Genomic DNA, 15974 nt, shown 5'->3' with positions numbered 1-15974 from the left:
GAAGAAGCTGAGGCAGAGAGCAGTTCTGATTCAGAGACTGTAGAGGAGGAAGGCCAAGAGACAGAGATGAGGCTGGCTGCTGAAGAGTCCAGGGAGTCTCCCCCTCCTGCTGCGACCAGCTCCCTCCCCCCCTGGTCTCCCAGAATACACAGAGAAATGAAGAGCGTGGAGCAACAAGAGGCAAGGCAATGGAGCCTTAGGCTGCTGGGGAAGGAACTGAGGGAAGCACCTTAGAGAATGGTGGGAAAGCAGAGACCTTCAGTCCTCACTACTACTTAATTGGGGCAAGACCTACTGGGAAGAGTTACTATGACCAGTAGGACTAAGCTGTTTTGTTTCTTTGCATAGAGAGTTAACTTCACTGACATCGGGTGCTCTCTTGTTTTATTGCTGACCTATGCATGACTCCAGCTCCTGACAACAGACCATGCAGGGCACAAAACAGGCATCTCTCTGAAAAAATACAATTCTTTCTTAATACAGTATTCAATACTGTAATATTAAAGTTTATTTTAAAACTGATCAGACTAGTCAGCATTGCAAATATCTGTAAACACTATTAGTGTCCAATAAATTTTACTAATCCAACTCCCCCCACATATCTCCATTTGTCATTCAACACTACTGAAATGCAAACTAAATTAAAGCACTGCTTATCATATGTTCATTAATCTTTGTCCTTAATGTAGCAGGTTAATGAACAATATATGCCTTACATTAAGCTCTGTTGAGGGCAGAGTAATGACATTTAGAAGCACATTGGAAAAAATAAAGTCACCTTTGACATACAATAATCCACCCTCCAGGTTTTGGAAGGCCTAAAGGTTCCTGCTAAAAACACAAGGGGGTGTGTTGCTTTCTGAGCTTATAGAAAGTTATATGAAACCAAGAGAGCACATAATCTGAAAAGGATTAATTAATTACAAGTAAAAGTCCTATGTTTACTCGAATGTATGTATAGCATGGTTGGGAAACCTGTGGTCCTCCAGATGTTGTTAGATTCCATCAGCCCAGCAACAGAACTCCATGATCAGGGATCATGGGAGCTTCAATCAAACAACATCTGGATGGTCAAAGGTTCCCCACTCCAGTAACAGAGAATTCCACTCCTATATATCAAACCTCGTGATTTCTAACAGGCTACCTTAGGAGTCTAAAAATGTGGGTTAGCAATACTTGATCTATAAAGGTCTCCAAGGTACATAAGAATCAAGGTACTAGGCAGAGGAATGTTCACTATGGTATGCCAATTGTGTATGCAAATCAGCCTACCCTCTGGCTCTAATGTGGTCCTTGGCCACATTGCTCACCCCTGTCCTTGACAGTCCTTCTCAATTTAGAAACATATGCAAGGTACACATTCCTCCAAGTTAATCAATAAGTAAAGCACTCTTGGATTTATTTTTATTGTGCAGTAAAAGGAGCTAACTTTGACAACTCTGTATTTAGTAAAATGTAAATATCAGGCAGCTTTTGCTCTATCAATCAATAGATTATAAAGAATTGTGCAAGTATCACAAGGTAAAAGATTCAATCATCTCCACTTTACTCGATGAGGCAACCATGCTTTGCTTTTCAACTTCAAACATGTTTTGACAATTAACCACCAACATATTATAGTCAGGTGAGGGTTGTAACCAAAATCTTTTACAACAGGTCCTTGTGAAACCTGAAGCCAAAATATATCAAAGGTCACCTTGTATAAAAGAGAGCCTTATTGTTTTTCTAAGCACTCTAACAAAACCTTTGTTCGAGTAGAAGGAACTCAAGAGAGTATTTTATTTAACCCTAGGCAATGGAAGCAGCATACAATTTATATTACAAAGGTGGAAGATGAGATTACCTGATGAAGTAAGGTTGTTTTATGTTGGAATACTGGGTGGAGGCCTCTCTCAAAAGTAAAGCTTCAGGCTATTATTTCACCTTTATGAATAAAACCAGACATTACACAATTCAGCTATCCTTTGTTCGAATGTTATGTTAAATGTTTTAATTAATGGTTTAAATATTAATATTAATGCACAGCCTTAGGCTAAGACCAAGGGCAAAACTAAAGGTAAATGTTTTGCCGAAGTTTGATTCAGGAAATTCAATAGATAAGTTGCAAACCCCTGAAAAAGGAGAAATGGTATGCAAACCAGGTTGGTTATTCTCTCTTTCCTATCCTTCTATTCATGTTTTGAGGATAAAGATAATTGTCAAATCTGCTTTGACTTAATCAAATAGGTATGGAGAAAAAACATACCAGTTGCCATAAATTATACTAAAAAGGAAGTGTGTCATGCCTGAGTTAGAGGCATCTAACTTTTGCTCAACTACAACCCTGAAGGTTTTGAGCCCAAACCAAAATCATGTGGGAAGATGTCTGTGCAAAGAAAAAAAAAAGCGTTTTAAACAGCAGGTGCCTCCCACAATCTTTCCCCTCCATTCAAGCCAGGTCTGTACCGGGGGAGGCAGAAGCTGGGTTACACCTGCCCCAGGCCTTGGGGGGCTAAGTTGGTGGAAGCACCCGACTCGGACTGGCTGCCCTGGGCAAGCTCTATATGGGCCTGATACAGGCTCAGCTATTTCAACTCCCAACGTTCAAAGACAGTTTTCAATGTGACAAATGCTGCTGCTGCAAGCTCACATATGCAGATACAAGCACTCACACACATCTCATGGGATGGAATGAAGGCACATGAGCTGACCAATGTGGCAGTGCTAAGTGAGTCTGGGCCTGGTCAGTGCCAAAGGAAAGTTACCTAGTAAAACATGTATGCTGCCTGGTATTTCATGACAGAAGGCAGGCTATATGTGTAAACAGATCAATACTCAAGTAAAAAAGGCTCCCTGGATAATGGCCCAGTGAGTTGATAAGTTTTCATCATATTATGACAACCTGATAGATAATACAATGCAATATACTTTGTATTATTGAAAGAACTACAGAAATAATTAATTACATATTGTGGACACATTTTGTGATAAAAGATTTAGACCAGTGGTTCCCAATTAGGGGTCCGGGGACCCCTGGGGGTCCACGGAACGCACCCAAGGGGTCCGCGACCCCATCTTTGCCTCCACCCCAACTATTATTTTGTCATTTCTGCATGCTAATATCACAAATTTTATGGTCTGTTTTAGTGCTATTGGCCAAAATCGGTTTTGAAATCCCTCTGCAATAACAATTTTGACCCAGCAATACACAGCAATATTTCACTCCTCGCGCAAGTCAGCAGGAAAGCAGCAGCAGTCACAGCGGATGTCCATCTTCACTGGCTGCCACCACTGTCTGCCCTGCTGACAGCAACTTGATGCACCCCCCAACCCCATCCCCTCCCACTCAAACCATGCAGTGAAGGTGACTCCGCTTCCTCTCCTCCCCCACCCGCCCGCCCAACCTCTGCGACTGCTCCTTCCCTCACCGCCACATCTGATCTCCAATTTCAGACATTGTGATATATCAGAATATCGCAATGTATAGCCACTGATGTATCACAATGTTGAAAACCAGGTATCACTCAGCCCTAGTCTGTTGTTTTTTTAATATACTTAAAGTCCTTTGCTAATTAAGGGCTACCCCACATTCTGTTCAAAAAATTGCTTTGCAGAGGTAACTACCATGGAGTCATCAAAATTTTCAAAAGTATGGGGTCCTTGGCTTGGCTTTTGAAAAATAGGGGGTCCTCAGTAATTAGCTAATTGGGACCCACTTATCTAGCCTCTATGCCTTAGCACAATGGCAGGATGAAGGACTATGAGAGGGCACATGGACCTCCCATCACCTGCAACATTCCTCTTCTCTGCCTCTGAGGTCCTATTGCCAGGGGGGAAACACAGGGTTTCATTGAGCTCACAAATGGGCACTACGCCTGTACTCAACTGGAACAACATGATTCTATTTTTTTCTAAAAACCTATGCAAACGGTTCTGAAAAGAATTTTATGATCATCCTTTCAATCTGTTATATGCCATACATGAGTCATATCTATTTTGAATGCCAAGCCGCACAAAGAAAAAGAGTGAGATCAATCTTTCACCATTAGAAATCCATAAGGATTCTAATTTAAGTCACTTCCATCACATGGAAAACAGAATATTCCATGTGTCCCTCCCTCCACACCAGAAGCAGATAGCGGGAAGAGAAAAATACTTTTCTGCAGGATTAAAATATAATTTATTAAAATAAGACATTGCACATAATACTATGCAAGTTTTAAGCCAAGCCAAAGTTTCAACTGCAGAAGCATTTGTATACTAAGATCCTTGTTGGACTGCTTGTTTGCTATGTGTTGCCAACAAAGATTATTTTCTTTTTAAATTCACAAACACTTCTCTGGCTAGGAAATCACCTGTGCATGTAGAAACCTTAGTTTGAAGTGTTTCCATTTCATTTACAAACTAATAAACATGGGATCTACAAACAGAGTTAGATGAGGAGAGAAGGGAAAATAAAGTTTGAGATAGTTCAACTATCCTATTGGCTCAGTATTTCAGGTACTTCCCAAACACACTGTGATGAAGTACACACATTATAGTAATAAACTGTGACAAACATCAGTAGAGAGGCTGTTGATTTCCATTCTAATACTTTAAAAGGTGGGGAAATTCTGAAGGGCAGAGGGCCTTCTCAGTACTGGCACCCACCCTTGTGGAACATCCTTCCATCAAATAGAAAGGAGATAAACAACTATACAACCTTCAAAAGATAACTCTTGAAGCATAGAGAGAAATGGGTAACTGAACTTGAAATCATCAAAAACTAGGCCTATAATTGCTCTGGATTAGACAGATAAATAAAGAGTTATTGCAGAGTAGGACTGGGAGATATCCAGCTATATCACAATGTCTGGAAAAAGGATGGAGCTATGTAGAGGCATTGGCCATATTCATGGTTTTCCTCACATTGTGATTTTTGCATAGCACATGCACAGATCATGATTCACAATATATTGCCAAGTCAAAATCCAGTATCATGATATGTATTTCAAACCAGTTTTGGACGATATATATCGTCCAGCCCTATTACACAGTGATCCCAGGTTCCTAACCTCACCTTGTCTGGAGTAACACTGAGTGGCTACTTGATCCTCCCGTATTAGATTGAAGTGAGAGTGGGTGATAAAGGCATCCTAGGCAACTTCAAGAAGTTCACATACTTCACTGTTCTTCTGAGATTAACACAGTATACAAAGAGCCACAGAGAATGAGGTAGAAATAGTCTGAAAATAAGTAATCTTGTGATGCTTGAGAATAACCCAAGATACTAGAAATGTTACATCATGTGAGGTAACTAATAGATCACTTATCTTAAAATTATAAACAATTTTGAAAGATTGAGATCAAAGTTCTGCATGGCAATCTTTGTAGACACGACACTGGCCATTATCAGATGATCCAGAGATTTTTGGATGACTTTATAAAAGACATAGTGCTTGAATCAGCATGGAAGTTTTGAAGGGCAACTTGAATCCAAGTTGAAATTGGATGCTTCCAATCTCCTCCTTGCAGCCACGCCAGGGTTTGTTTGCATAGAACTAAAAGATCACTTAATATATTAAATCCAAGCACAATCATAATGGTTAAGCAAATAGATGTGGTGAAATTTTACTAGTCAGGCATGTATTCAAAAGTGCCTCTGTTGGGGATCTACAGAAGTGCAAGTCAACAATACAAAATATGCCCCACTTATTATTGTTGAATAATGATTGTGTTCTTGCTGTTTTGAGTAATTAGCACAGTAGGTATGCCCATTGTTTAGACGCAGAAAGCACAGAATATTGTTTGAAGATTAAAATAGATTATTTGAATGATTACATTGCTGGATAATATAAAAAAACTCCAAACTACAGGTGAAATTTTGGAGACCAGTGATGTATTTTTGCTGCTTAGTATTTGTTTATCTGGATTTTAAATGTGGAAAAATTCCTAACCAACTTAATCAAGCTTTTCATAATTACTACCACATTATCAGCTTATAACAAAAACTTAAGTGCTGCTTCTAGTTTGTATACCTACAATAGTAGGATCATCTCTAACTATAGCTGGTAACAGCTTTATACAGAAGCCAAAGGTAACTAGAAAGAAAAGACACTCACTGGGTGCATCTTTTAATCCTGAAACATTCGGAAGAGTCTCCAACTATGATCCTTGCTTTAGGTTTACTGTGTCAAAGAGCACCAGTTGTGCTGTGAGGAGTATTTATAGCTTTAAAAAGAAACTGCTACACACGACAGTGAAACATTTTCCGTGTATCTTAAAAATAAAAACAAATGGATGGCAGATATTATTTCAGTCTCTAAACTTCCTTTAGATTTCAAGCTATCGGTAACCAACTTCTAAGTCATGTTTTGATTTCAAAGATTCCCTAACACTTAGAAATGAATTATAGCAGTTGGAGACCTTTTATGCAGGAATAGCGGTATAAATCATATTTCAAAAAGCTGAATATTTTGTGACATATTTTATATTATTATTTTGAGATGTGTCCTAAAAAACCCAAACTATAGGTCTGAAATATACCTCAGTACATTATACAGTACTGCAAACTTTCAAACAAGACCAAAATATCTAAATCAGTGGTGTGCAGTAGACAGAAATCTACCAGCAGATCCTCATCTGAGTGATTTGCAAGGATTTCTGCCTCTCAATAATGTCAACATAACCAATAATAAAATGACACCCATCCCCCCCAAAAAAGGAAAGAATGTTGAAATAAAGAAAGCTTGAGGTAACCAGGAATTAATAATTGTGTAGAAGGGTGGTGAGCTCAGCTTGGTTCTGATTCTGGAAAAAACCCAGCATTTTTATTTATATATATTAAGAAAAAAACAATATATTTTGGTACTTCGCTCCAGTTGGTAGATCTCATAGTTCTAGTAAAACACAAGACACATCTCACTAGTCTAAAGTCTGCCCTCCACTGATCTAATACCCAACATAATGTATTTTAATTCACCATCATAAATCCAACGATTGGCATTACACAACCTCACTTTGAAGCTTGCACTGCTGCTTAACTATCCATTTATTTTCTCTTAGCTTACAGCAAAGTACCAAATAGTACCAAGAAACCTGGCAGGAAAACAGAACAATAACAGAGTGATTCATCCTTTGCCATTCAATCCCAGCTTCCATCAATCAGAGGCTCATGGACACCTGCAGAGTAAGGATGAATGCCATATCTTGGCCAACAGCCACTGGCATGGTGTCTGAACATCTGCATGGCTGTGATTGCAATGCAAATAACATAAAGAAGTACAGAATACTGGAGGCTTAGAACTATAACACATTCTTTTGAAGAGCAGGTTTCTCCTTTTCATTGTTACAGAGAACTTGAAGATGTGTTAACACTGGCCAGGATCCAAAAGGGGCATATGGGGAAATCCAAATTAATCCTTCCTTCAGAACCCTTACACCACCACCTCATCTGTACCCCAATACACACACAGCATTTCTGGATATTGTTTTTTCAAGGACTTAGGAACTAACCATGTAGGAAAGGAATATATAGCATTTCCAGCAATCAAAGGAGAGAGAGAGGAATATAACACTGATATGAGTGAAAGAAATGGGACAGAGTTGTTTCCCTGTAATTTACTGTGTTGCTCTATAATACCAATTTCTTTCAATTGTCCCAACTTTCCTCAATATTTACAACAGGACACAAAAAGTATAACATTATTTCAAAAACCATAAATTTGTTTACAGCATACCAAATTACTGAATTTCTGGCAACTGATTTGATTTAAATTCTGAAATTTATCTTAGATTTTTAAATATCCAGCAACATCACAAAACATATTAGTAGTAGATTATCCGGGGTGTGTGTGTGGAATATTATTTGTCAATAAATCTCTCACCATAGGTCCACTATGAACTATAATACCAGTACTCTTTCCCTCTTATACCAAGAAGAGTATGGTTACATAAAATTGTTAATTAAACAAAATCATTCCCCTTATTAAAACCAATGTCTGTAAGATGTAAGCAAGTGCCTCCAAATTCTGGATTAGGGACAGAGGAAAATTTAGTTTGGTCTCCATTTTTAGTTTGATCTATTTTGTACAGTCTAGACTAATACATAGATTGGAACCTGGTTGTCCTTTGGATTTCGTACTTCTCCAAATTTTGCAATGCAGTTCTTGATTCAAACACACCAAACATCATTTTAAAAACACAACTGAGGGTAAAATACATTTAGAAATGTGTATACAGAGATAAAGAAAAATATTTAAATTCATTTTTGTGATTTAAATAGTTATTATAGCTATTAATAGTTATTTAATTAGTTGGGAGGCCATTAATGATGCAACAGGATGGCTTATAAATGAATATATGTGATGTCAACATGGGCCAGAAAGACTGATTCATCTCTGCCTACCCAAGTTCCATTACTAGACATTATTGATACGATCCCACCATTTTAAAAACAAACATTCTCATTTAGTTCAAGCTAGAGATGTTACATATTGCTCTGGATACGTAACTTTTGGGTAACAAACATGGCAAACCCATAAGTGTATACTTCCGGGTTTCGCCGCCCATGCATGCACAGAAGCGCTCAATCACGCCACGTGCGTGCGCAGAAGCGGCGCCTCTGCCTTCAGACTTTTCGGGTTGCGGATGGACTCCTGGAATGAATTTAATTTGTATCCGGAGGGTCCACTATAAACATTTCCTCCTTGCCTTTTTCTCAGGAAAGAACCGGTATCAAAATTCATGTCATTACTTTAGGAATCTAAATGTATAACTCTGTCTACCAAAGAAACATCATGTCTAGTTCATAAAAAGTACAGTTTCTTCAGACAATAATTACAAATTGAATATATTCTTTAAAGTTTTTGTTAAACATGGAGCTAAAAACTACTGAATTGTAAGGAAACTAGTTGTGCCAGTTTATAAGGACCAGGCAACAAATAATAACAACAGAAAGCAAAAACATTATAGTAAAACAAATTGTTCTTTATTCTGAAAATTATTGTGTTTTCTCTGCAGTGTCAAGCAGACATAAAACACTCATTTCCATAAAAAGAGATGAGAAAAATTCAGATTTTGTTTCTTCATATTTGTCACTATACTTATCACAGACTTCAAAAAACTGAAGTTTGTCCAGATTGAAACAAGCTTCTACCCTTTCACATGTCAGTTGCTCTTACTGGTGTGAGAATTTCCAAATATAGACCAACTTCTTAAACATGATGCAGAAGGCGAAGGAATCTGAAGTAGGTAACAAACAACAAAAACTGGAGGCTGTGTTGTGCAAAGGCCTTGCCACTCTGTTGCACGAGGCATACGCTTGTGAGAATCCCACAATGTATTCCTTGGCCAAATACCTGAAGGTGTTCTGTATCCTGCAACATTTGAAAGTACCTTTCTAACATCAAGCCCTAAGTACACTGCTTGTTTTGTAATCCAGTCAAATACAAAAGCATCATCACTTACATTTCTGCCTTTGAATCCTGGATGCAACAGATTTGCAGCATCATCAATTGAGTAGCAACAAAATTATGTTGCCCTGTACTTTCTCCCACTCCCAGTACAGTGGTACCTCGGTTTACGAACTTAATCCGTTCTGGAATTTCGCTCTTAAACCAAAGCGTGCTTTCCCATAGAAAGCAATGGAAAATGGATTAATCCGTTCCAGAAGATGAAAAACAACCCCCAAAACAGCAATTTAACAGGAATTTTACTATCTAACAAGATCATTGATCCATAAAATGAAGGCAATAATCAATGTACTGTACTCTAAAATAAATAAGACTGTATTATAGATGATAAACATTAAAATTATTTTTCTTCTTACGTGCACTGATAGTCATTGTTTGGATGGGGGGCTTTTATCCATTTCTTCAGTCACACAATCAACCAGTAGCTGAACACAGACACAAAAACAAGTCACGAAAACGAAATCACAAGCCACAGTCACAAGTCAATCCCATAAAATGAAGAGCAAATCACAGTTAAAAAAAAACAACGCAAAAACTATATAGCAAAAACAAAAGCTCCAAATATCACCTCTGTGTTGTGTGGGTGCTCGGGACTCAACAGTCAACAGACACAACAGGAAGCCTCTGATTAGCAGTGGGGGACTCAATTTACAAATGGAACACACTCAACAGGAAGCCGAACATGTTCTGCTTCCAAAGCAAAGTTCACAAACCAAAACACCTACTTCTGGGTTTGCAGCATTCTTAATCCAAGTTGTTCATAGACTAAACTGTTCTTAAACCAAGGTACCACTGTACTGTAAGGCCTAGTAAAGAGAGCAGAAACAGATCCACCAACTATGCCAACAAGAGGATGACCACCAAGCAAAGAAGGCACTGAATAATTGCAAGGAGAAGGGAATGTGTGTGTCTTCTAGCTCTGTGGAACTCCGATACAGATAACTGCACTTCAACCTGTCATGAAACTAGAAAGGGAAAACAAAAAGCAGACATTTATCATTGAAGCACTTTAATGTTCTACCCTTCTATGCAAAATGATCTCCCCCACAGGTTTAAGCATAATGGGAAAAAATATCCGTATATTTCTGCGTACAAATTACTTTCACTGTGGTAATATTTATAAGTCAACAATGACTTATAATGATATGTCCTAAATTAACATGCAGCTTCCTAAAACACAATAGCCATAGTGCATGCCCATATTCATGCACTCGAGCAGAAAATTCCCAGGAGTACGCACGCACACAAGAAAACACACTATTAGGGTTACCATATTTTGAAGAGCAAAAAAGAGGACACACTTGCCGACTTCTATTTTTAACTATGGATCGCTATGATGACTCTACCATGAAAAAGAGGACGAATGGCAACCCTACAATAGTTCTTACCATGTGCCTTATCAAAAGCAGCTAAATTACTGTAGTGTAGAGCAAGCACCTGCAATGAATGACCTACCAAGCCAAATGCTGATCTCCTATGTATGACAACCCCCTGAAATTTTATAATAATTATTATTATTATTATTTTGCTATATGCCTAGCATTATTTTTAAAATGGTTGGGTTTTCAAGTATTTGGCAGATCACAATGCATGGCTAATAAACTGTGTTTGACTTGTGAGTTATAGACTGTGCAGGCCCATAGACTTACGTTTTGGATTTTTATTAATAAAGGATCACAAAGGAAAGAAATCAAAAAGTTTCACTCACTTTTATCTAATATCACTTCACTCATCAAATCATAATAACAATGAAGCCCATGTCACCAAGGTTGGCATACCTGGAGGTTACCAATTCGGCTAACTATATTTGGAACAGAGCTACACTACCAATAAAAGGAAAGCCAGATAATTCTGAATGGTCATAGAAAGCTATTCTTCTCTCTACCTACAAGTCCTCTTATGAAATTTCATCCAAAGAAACAAGCCACCAAATACAGAACAAAGTAAATAGAATAATTTGTGGCAGATATAGGCACAGACAGTTGAGGAATATCCTATCTGCACTGCCAATATCCATGAAAGGGCGCTCTCCAAAAATATAACTCAGAACACAACATTAATAGCAGTGTACACTTCTAAAAGGCAAACAGCACAAGCAATCTGCTCCATGTTTACAAGCAACAGCAGTATGAACACCTAGTATGTGTCAATGTAAGATACCAAAGACAGTCTTTGGGAGATGGTGGAAAACACACCTCAGTGGGGAGCCACAGAAAACACAGATGATCAGCTGGCAGAGTATCAGTGGAACTGGACCGCACACAAAGTGAAGGATGCAATGGCAATTAGCTGGAGGACAGAAGACTTAGGAAACTGACTAGTTTGCACAAGCTGCAAGTAAGCATGGCAGCCATTCTGGATGCAGCAAACCCTTTGGATACAACTCACAAAGGATGCATAAAGGTGAGCCCAAGCCTCATTAGCCCATTCAGTGTTGTTCACCCCAATGAAACAAAAAGTGTCAGCAGGGCCCCCAAATCTAAATGGCTTCAAAGAACTTTTGAAGTTTCAACCCCTCCCCCGGTCTGAATGAGCTCTCAGATCTAGATGACACGCAACTCCCCCCTCCCCGCAGCCAAAAACAAGGTGAACGCAAGTATTCACAAATTCACTTTGTGAGGCGGTGTTACACACCTAGTGCTCAGATGCAGGTACAGTATAAGTAAGTAACTCCGAAGTTAGGATGAGCAAAAGGCCCTCCTTCCACGGAAGGTTCATTGGTGACGCCCCACCCCCTACACGGTGCCCCAAAACAATAAACGGAGTGATATCTCGTATCATGAATCGGGGTGGGGAGGATGGGGGTGAGGCTGGACTCTCTTTGAATTAAACATGGCTCAGGATGTGGGCGGAACTGGCGGCGGGAGACGTAAAAAATCCCCCCCAGAACACCTTCCCTCCAAAAAGAAAGTGTGCGCGAGGGAGGAAGGAGAGAGAAATCCCCTCAAGAGCAACAGGGACACTTTGAATCTCCCACCCCTGAGCGAGAAACGTATGAGGGATAAATTAAATGAACAACCAGCCGCCCCTCCCGGACTCCCAGCGCTCAGGATACCACCCAGTGCACCCCTCGGAGGAGAAGGGTGCGAGGAGCCAGCTTACCTCAGCAGCGCCCGCGCCTTTGTGTTTCCCTCTTGCCGCCTCGGCTGCTCTGGCTGGCTCGCAGGAGCAGCAGCACCTCCTACGGCCGAGGAAGGCGGGGCGGGCCTGGCCGGAGTGACGAAAGAGGAGGGGCGGGGCGTAGCTGCCTCACTATCTGGCAGGAAGGGTCGCGCGGGCTCCTCCCCGCCGCTGGCGGAGTGAACGGCGCACTATCTGGCAGCGCCCCTCTCTTGCCCTCATTGATTCTCCCGCGCCTGCCCTCCCCTAAGCCGAGGGGCGCCGCCAACGTTCGTCCAAGTTTGAATCCTCCCCGCCCCCACCTCCCCCCTCGACGCCCCTCGGAATAGCGGGGAGGAGGGGGAGGAGGTCAGGTGGGCCGCCGCTGCCGCCGGAGCTTCAGGGTTGCTATGCGGCAGGCAGGCGTGAGGGGGGGGGGGTAACTTCGTCGCTCCGCAGCCGGAGGGGAACCGGCCAAAGGGGGCGGTTTGTTGTTACCTCGCAGCGGCTGCGGGCGACGCCTGAGGGGCGGAGGCTCCACAGTGGCCGGGCCCGAGGGGCGGGCCTGTTGGCGAGCGAGGGCCCGGCCAACCGCCCGTCATCACTGCCGCCGCCGCCGCTGCCACCGCCTCTCCTCTCGCACGCCCGGGTAGGTCGCCTTCGTCTCCAGAACGTGAAGCCCCACTCCCTGCCCTCTTTCTCCACGCAGAAATATTGGATCTGCTTCCCGCCCCTCATATGCACCCAAGAGGGAGAAGAGCGGGGGCTGGTGTTCGGTTTCCACACGTGACAGGGTTTTTTTTTCTTGTCGCGTGTCTACCTTCGACGACCAGGATCTACACGCTCACATTGACGATTGCCTGGATTAGGAACACCGTCCACACGTGGCGCACGCAGCCCAAGTCCCTCACGCAGCCGCCTTGATTTGTTTTTGTATTTTTACTATATATTTTGTTAAACCTAAAAAAAAAAAACAACGGCGGGCTCTCGCAAGCAGCTTTGGATGTTTCCCTCTGCGTATCCTATCCAGGCTGCGGCGCGCGCCTTCGCGTGTGTGTCTGTTAGCACGTCTGCAAATACCACGCCTGGGGGTAAATAAGCCCCCCAAATGCGCAGTTCAGTGCAAAGTTACAGGGCAGGACGAAATAATTTTAGAATCAGCGAGATCATTTCTAAACCCCTTTTTTTACAGGTCCCTGCAGGCCCTCGGGACTTGCTCGATTCCTTTCCCCCTTTCGTTTTGCAGTCACCTCTCATCTCAGTTGAGTTCTGCTACTCCATATTCCCTTCACGTTCTCCACACAACTCTTCCATTCTCTACATTGCATTACAAATTCCAGTTTATCTCCCCGATTATGTTGCTGCAAAGACAACGTGTAACTTTAGCCTTCCTCCCGCATTCTTTTACATTCACATTCCAGAACCAGATAGGCTGCAATCCCTAACTAGCTGCTACAAACTGACTTCAATAGGACTGCTTTGGTATGGGGTTTGAGAATCAGTCCGCTTCAGTATGTATTATCGTCTCCTGTGTTTCTGAAATAGATTGGCCACTCCTTTCAAACTCATACCTTCCTTCATTTCAGACGCTCTCCTATGCCCACAGACACCTGTTTCCTCCATGACAACCGGACCCTATGCATGTTTGCTCAAAAGTCCCACTGTGTTCAATACGGCTTACTTTAAAGTAAGCTTGGGAAAGAGTGCCGCCTTAAAAGAGATCTCACTCCTTGCTGTTCACAGCCCAATCCTTCTCAGGTTTACTCAAGAGAAAAATCCAGTGATTTCAGTGGGTTTTAATTGCAATTCAATATGCTTGGAATTACAGATTTTCTCTCCTCAAAATTAAATCCATGACAGCCCTTTTTACAGACACATATTTTAGCTCTGATTTCCAGCCCTTCTAGTATGCACACACTTAACATGCTTTCCATTTCTCTCTCAAGCTCCCACTCACCTCACTCAGCCAGACACACCCACACCTCCTACTACATATGTTCAATATTCCCTTCCTCTCCCCCCCCCTTTCCCCACATAATAAATATTTTTACCTAGAAGGTTCTTCTATTAACCAATATGGCTCTTTAAAAAAAAAAAAAGAGCCTTAATAATGCTTGCAAGATCCAAGACTGCAGATTTCAACTATCCATGGCTCTCCTTACTCTCCAGGATTATTTCATCACCATGATAGGCTTTTAGATTCAGAAGTACAGTCTTGTAGTGCTTGAGGATATGAGGATTTTGCCAGCTCCATTATGGCAATATGTCATCTGATATTTGCTGTAGTTGGATCTTCAATATGGAAGGAAGAGGTTGCATATTTCTGTCTTTAAAGAGAGAAAATGCAATCCTAATTACTTCCCTTCTTGCATGAAAGTTTATGTTAATTTACTGTACAAAAGCACTCTGAGGGCAGGGAAAGGGGAGGTGTCTCTTGCAGTCAGACCATCAGATCATCATCCAAGTCTGCAACCCTTACATAAAAAGCATGCAGCAGAATAGATACCAAGCATGGCTGAGTATTCCTTCGGCTTTCCATACCACAACTTAAATATGTTATAAAATAATAGAAGATTGCTTACCAGATAGTGTCCCTGGTTTTCTTGTGCGTATGCCTTTTCCTTTTGTAGGAGTGTTAAATCATGCAATGCTGCATAGAGAGAGAGTCACAACACACACACTGCAGCGGCTCTAAAGCTAAAAGGACAGGAAAGTATGTTACTTCCTAGAGAGGCTCTATATTGCCACTAGGCGCTGGCAGAAGCAAAAAGCATTCCCTCTCTCTCAAAGCTTATTGATTCTTCCCCAACTGTTTCCTGCCATCTAGGCTACAGGAAAGCTTATTTTAAAAATTGTACTGGCAAAATTGTATATAAAGTTCAAACTAAGGGGGGGGGGGGAATGCAACCTGATCTTTAGCAAAACAATGGACAAACTTCCATGTTTCTAAAGTTTCTAAAGTGGAGAGTAGAAATAGACAGTACTCCCAATGGAGGGTTGTTATAGGAAGTGGAGTCCCCCGGGGATTGCTGTCTGAGCCTGTGATTTTTAGCTTGTTCATAAGGAGTTAGCAGCTAATGATCTGAAATTGCTTGGAGTGGTTAAAACAAAAAAATATTCTGAGGAGCTCCAAAAAGATCTCTCCAGATTGTGTAATGGGCATTAAAATGGCAAATTCAATTCATTGTAAGCAAGTGCAAAGTGATGCTCATTGGGGCAACAAATCTTAATTTCACATATATGTTAATGGGGGAGTAAGAGACATTGGTGTTACATTGGATAGCTTACTGAAAATGTTGACAATGTGTGGCAACTGTAAACACACAAATTGCCTGTTAGGCGTCATCTGAAAAGGGATTGGAGGAAAAAACTGCCCCACATTGGGCACAAGATTCCTGCATTGCAGGGGGTTGGATTAGATGACCCTCATGGTCCCATCCAACT

The 15974-nt window shown here is 41.2% G+C and overlaps 1 protein-coding gene across 7 annotated transcripts in view; it reads right to left on the bottom strand.

The window, feature by feature from the left end:
• The window catches only part of ADD3 (adducin 3), a 97885-nt gene extending 82647 nt beyond the window's left edge, over nucleotides 1-15238 (bottom strand). For 2 of the 7 annotated variants that reach the window (XM_028730328.2, XM_028730325.2), the window contains exon 1: nucleotides 15113-15238. The gene's annotated coding sequence lies outside the window, so the exon portion shown is untranslated. Of the gene's footprint in view, nucleotides 1-9787; nucleotides 9863-12533; nucleotides 12925-15112 lie in introns of those variants that run through there. The other 5 variants (XM_028730327.2, XM_028730324.2, XM_028730329.2 and 2 more) reach the window with 5 other exon arrangements.
• Nucleotides 15239-15974: the final 736 nt, after the last annotated feature.

The sequence above is a fragment of the Podarcis muralis genome, chromosome 6 (genome assembly GCF_964188315.1).
Source record: "Podarcis muralis chromosome 6, rPodMur119.hap1.1, whole genome shotgun sequence".
NCBI classification, from domain to species: Eukaryota; Metazoa; Chordata; class Lepidosauria; order Squamata; family Lacertidae; genus Podarcis; species Podarcis muralis.
Note: the sequence above shows the minus strand (reverse complement) of the source record. Positions and strands in the feature narration are given on the sequence as shown.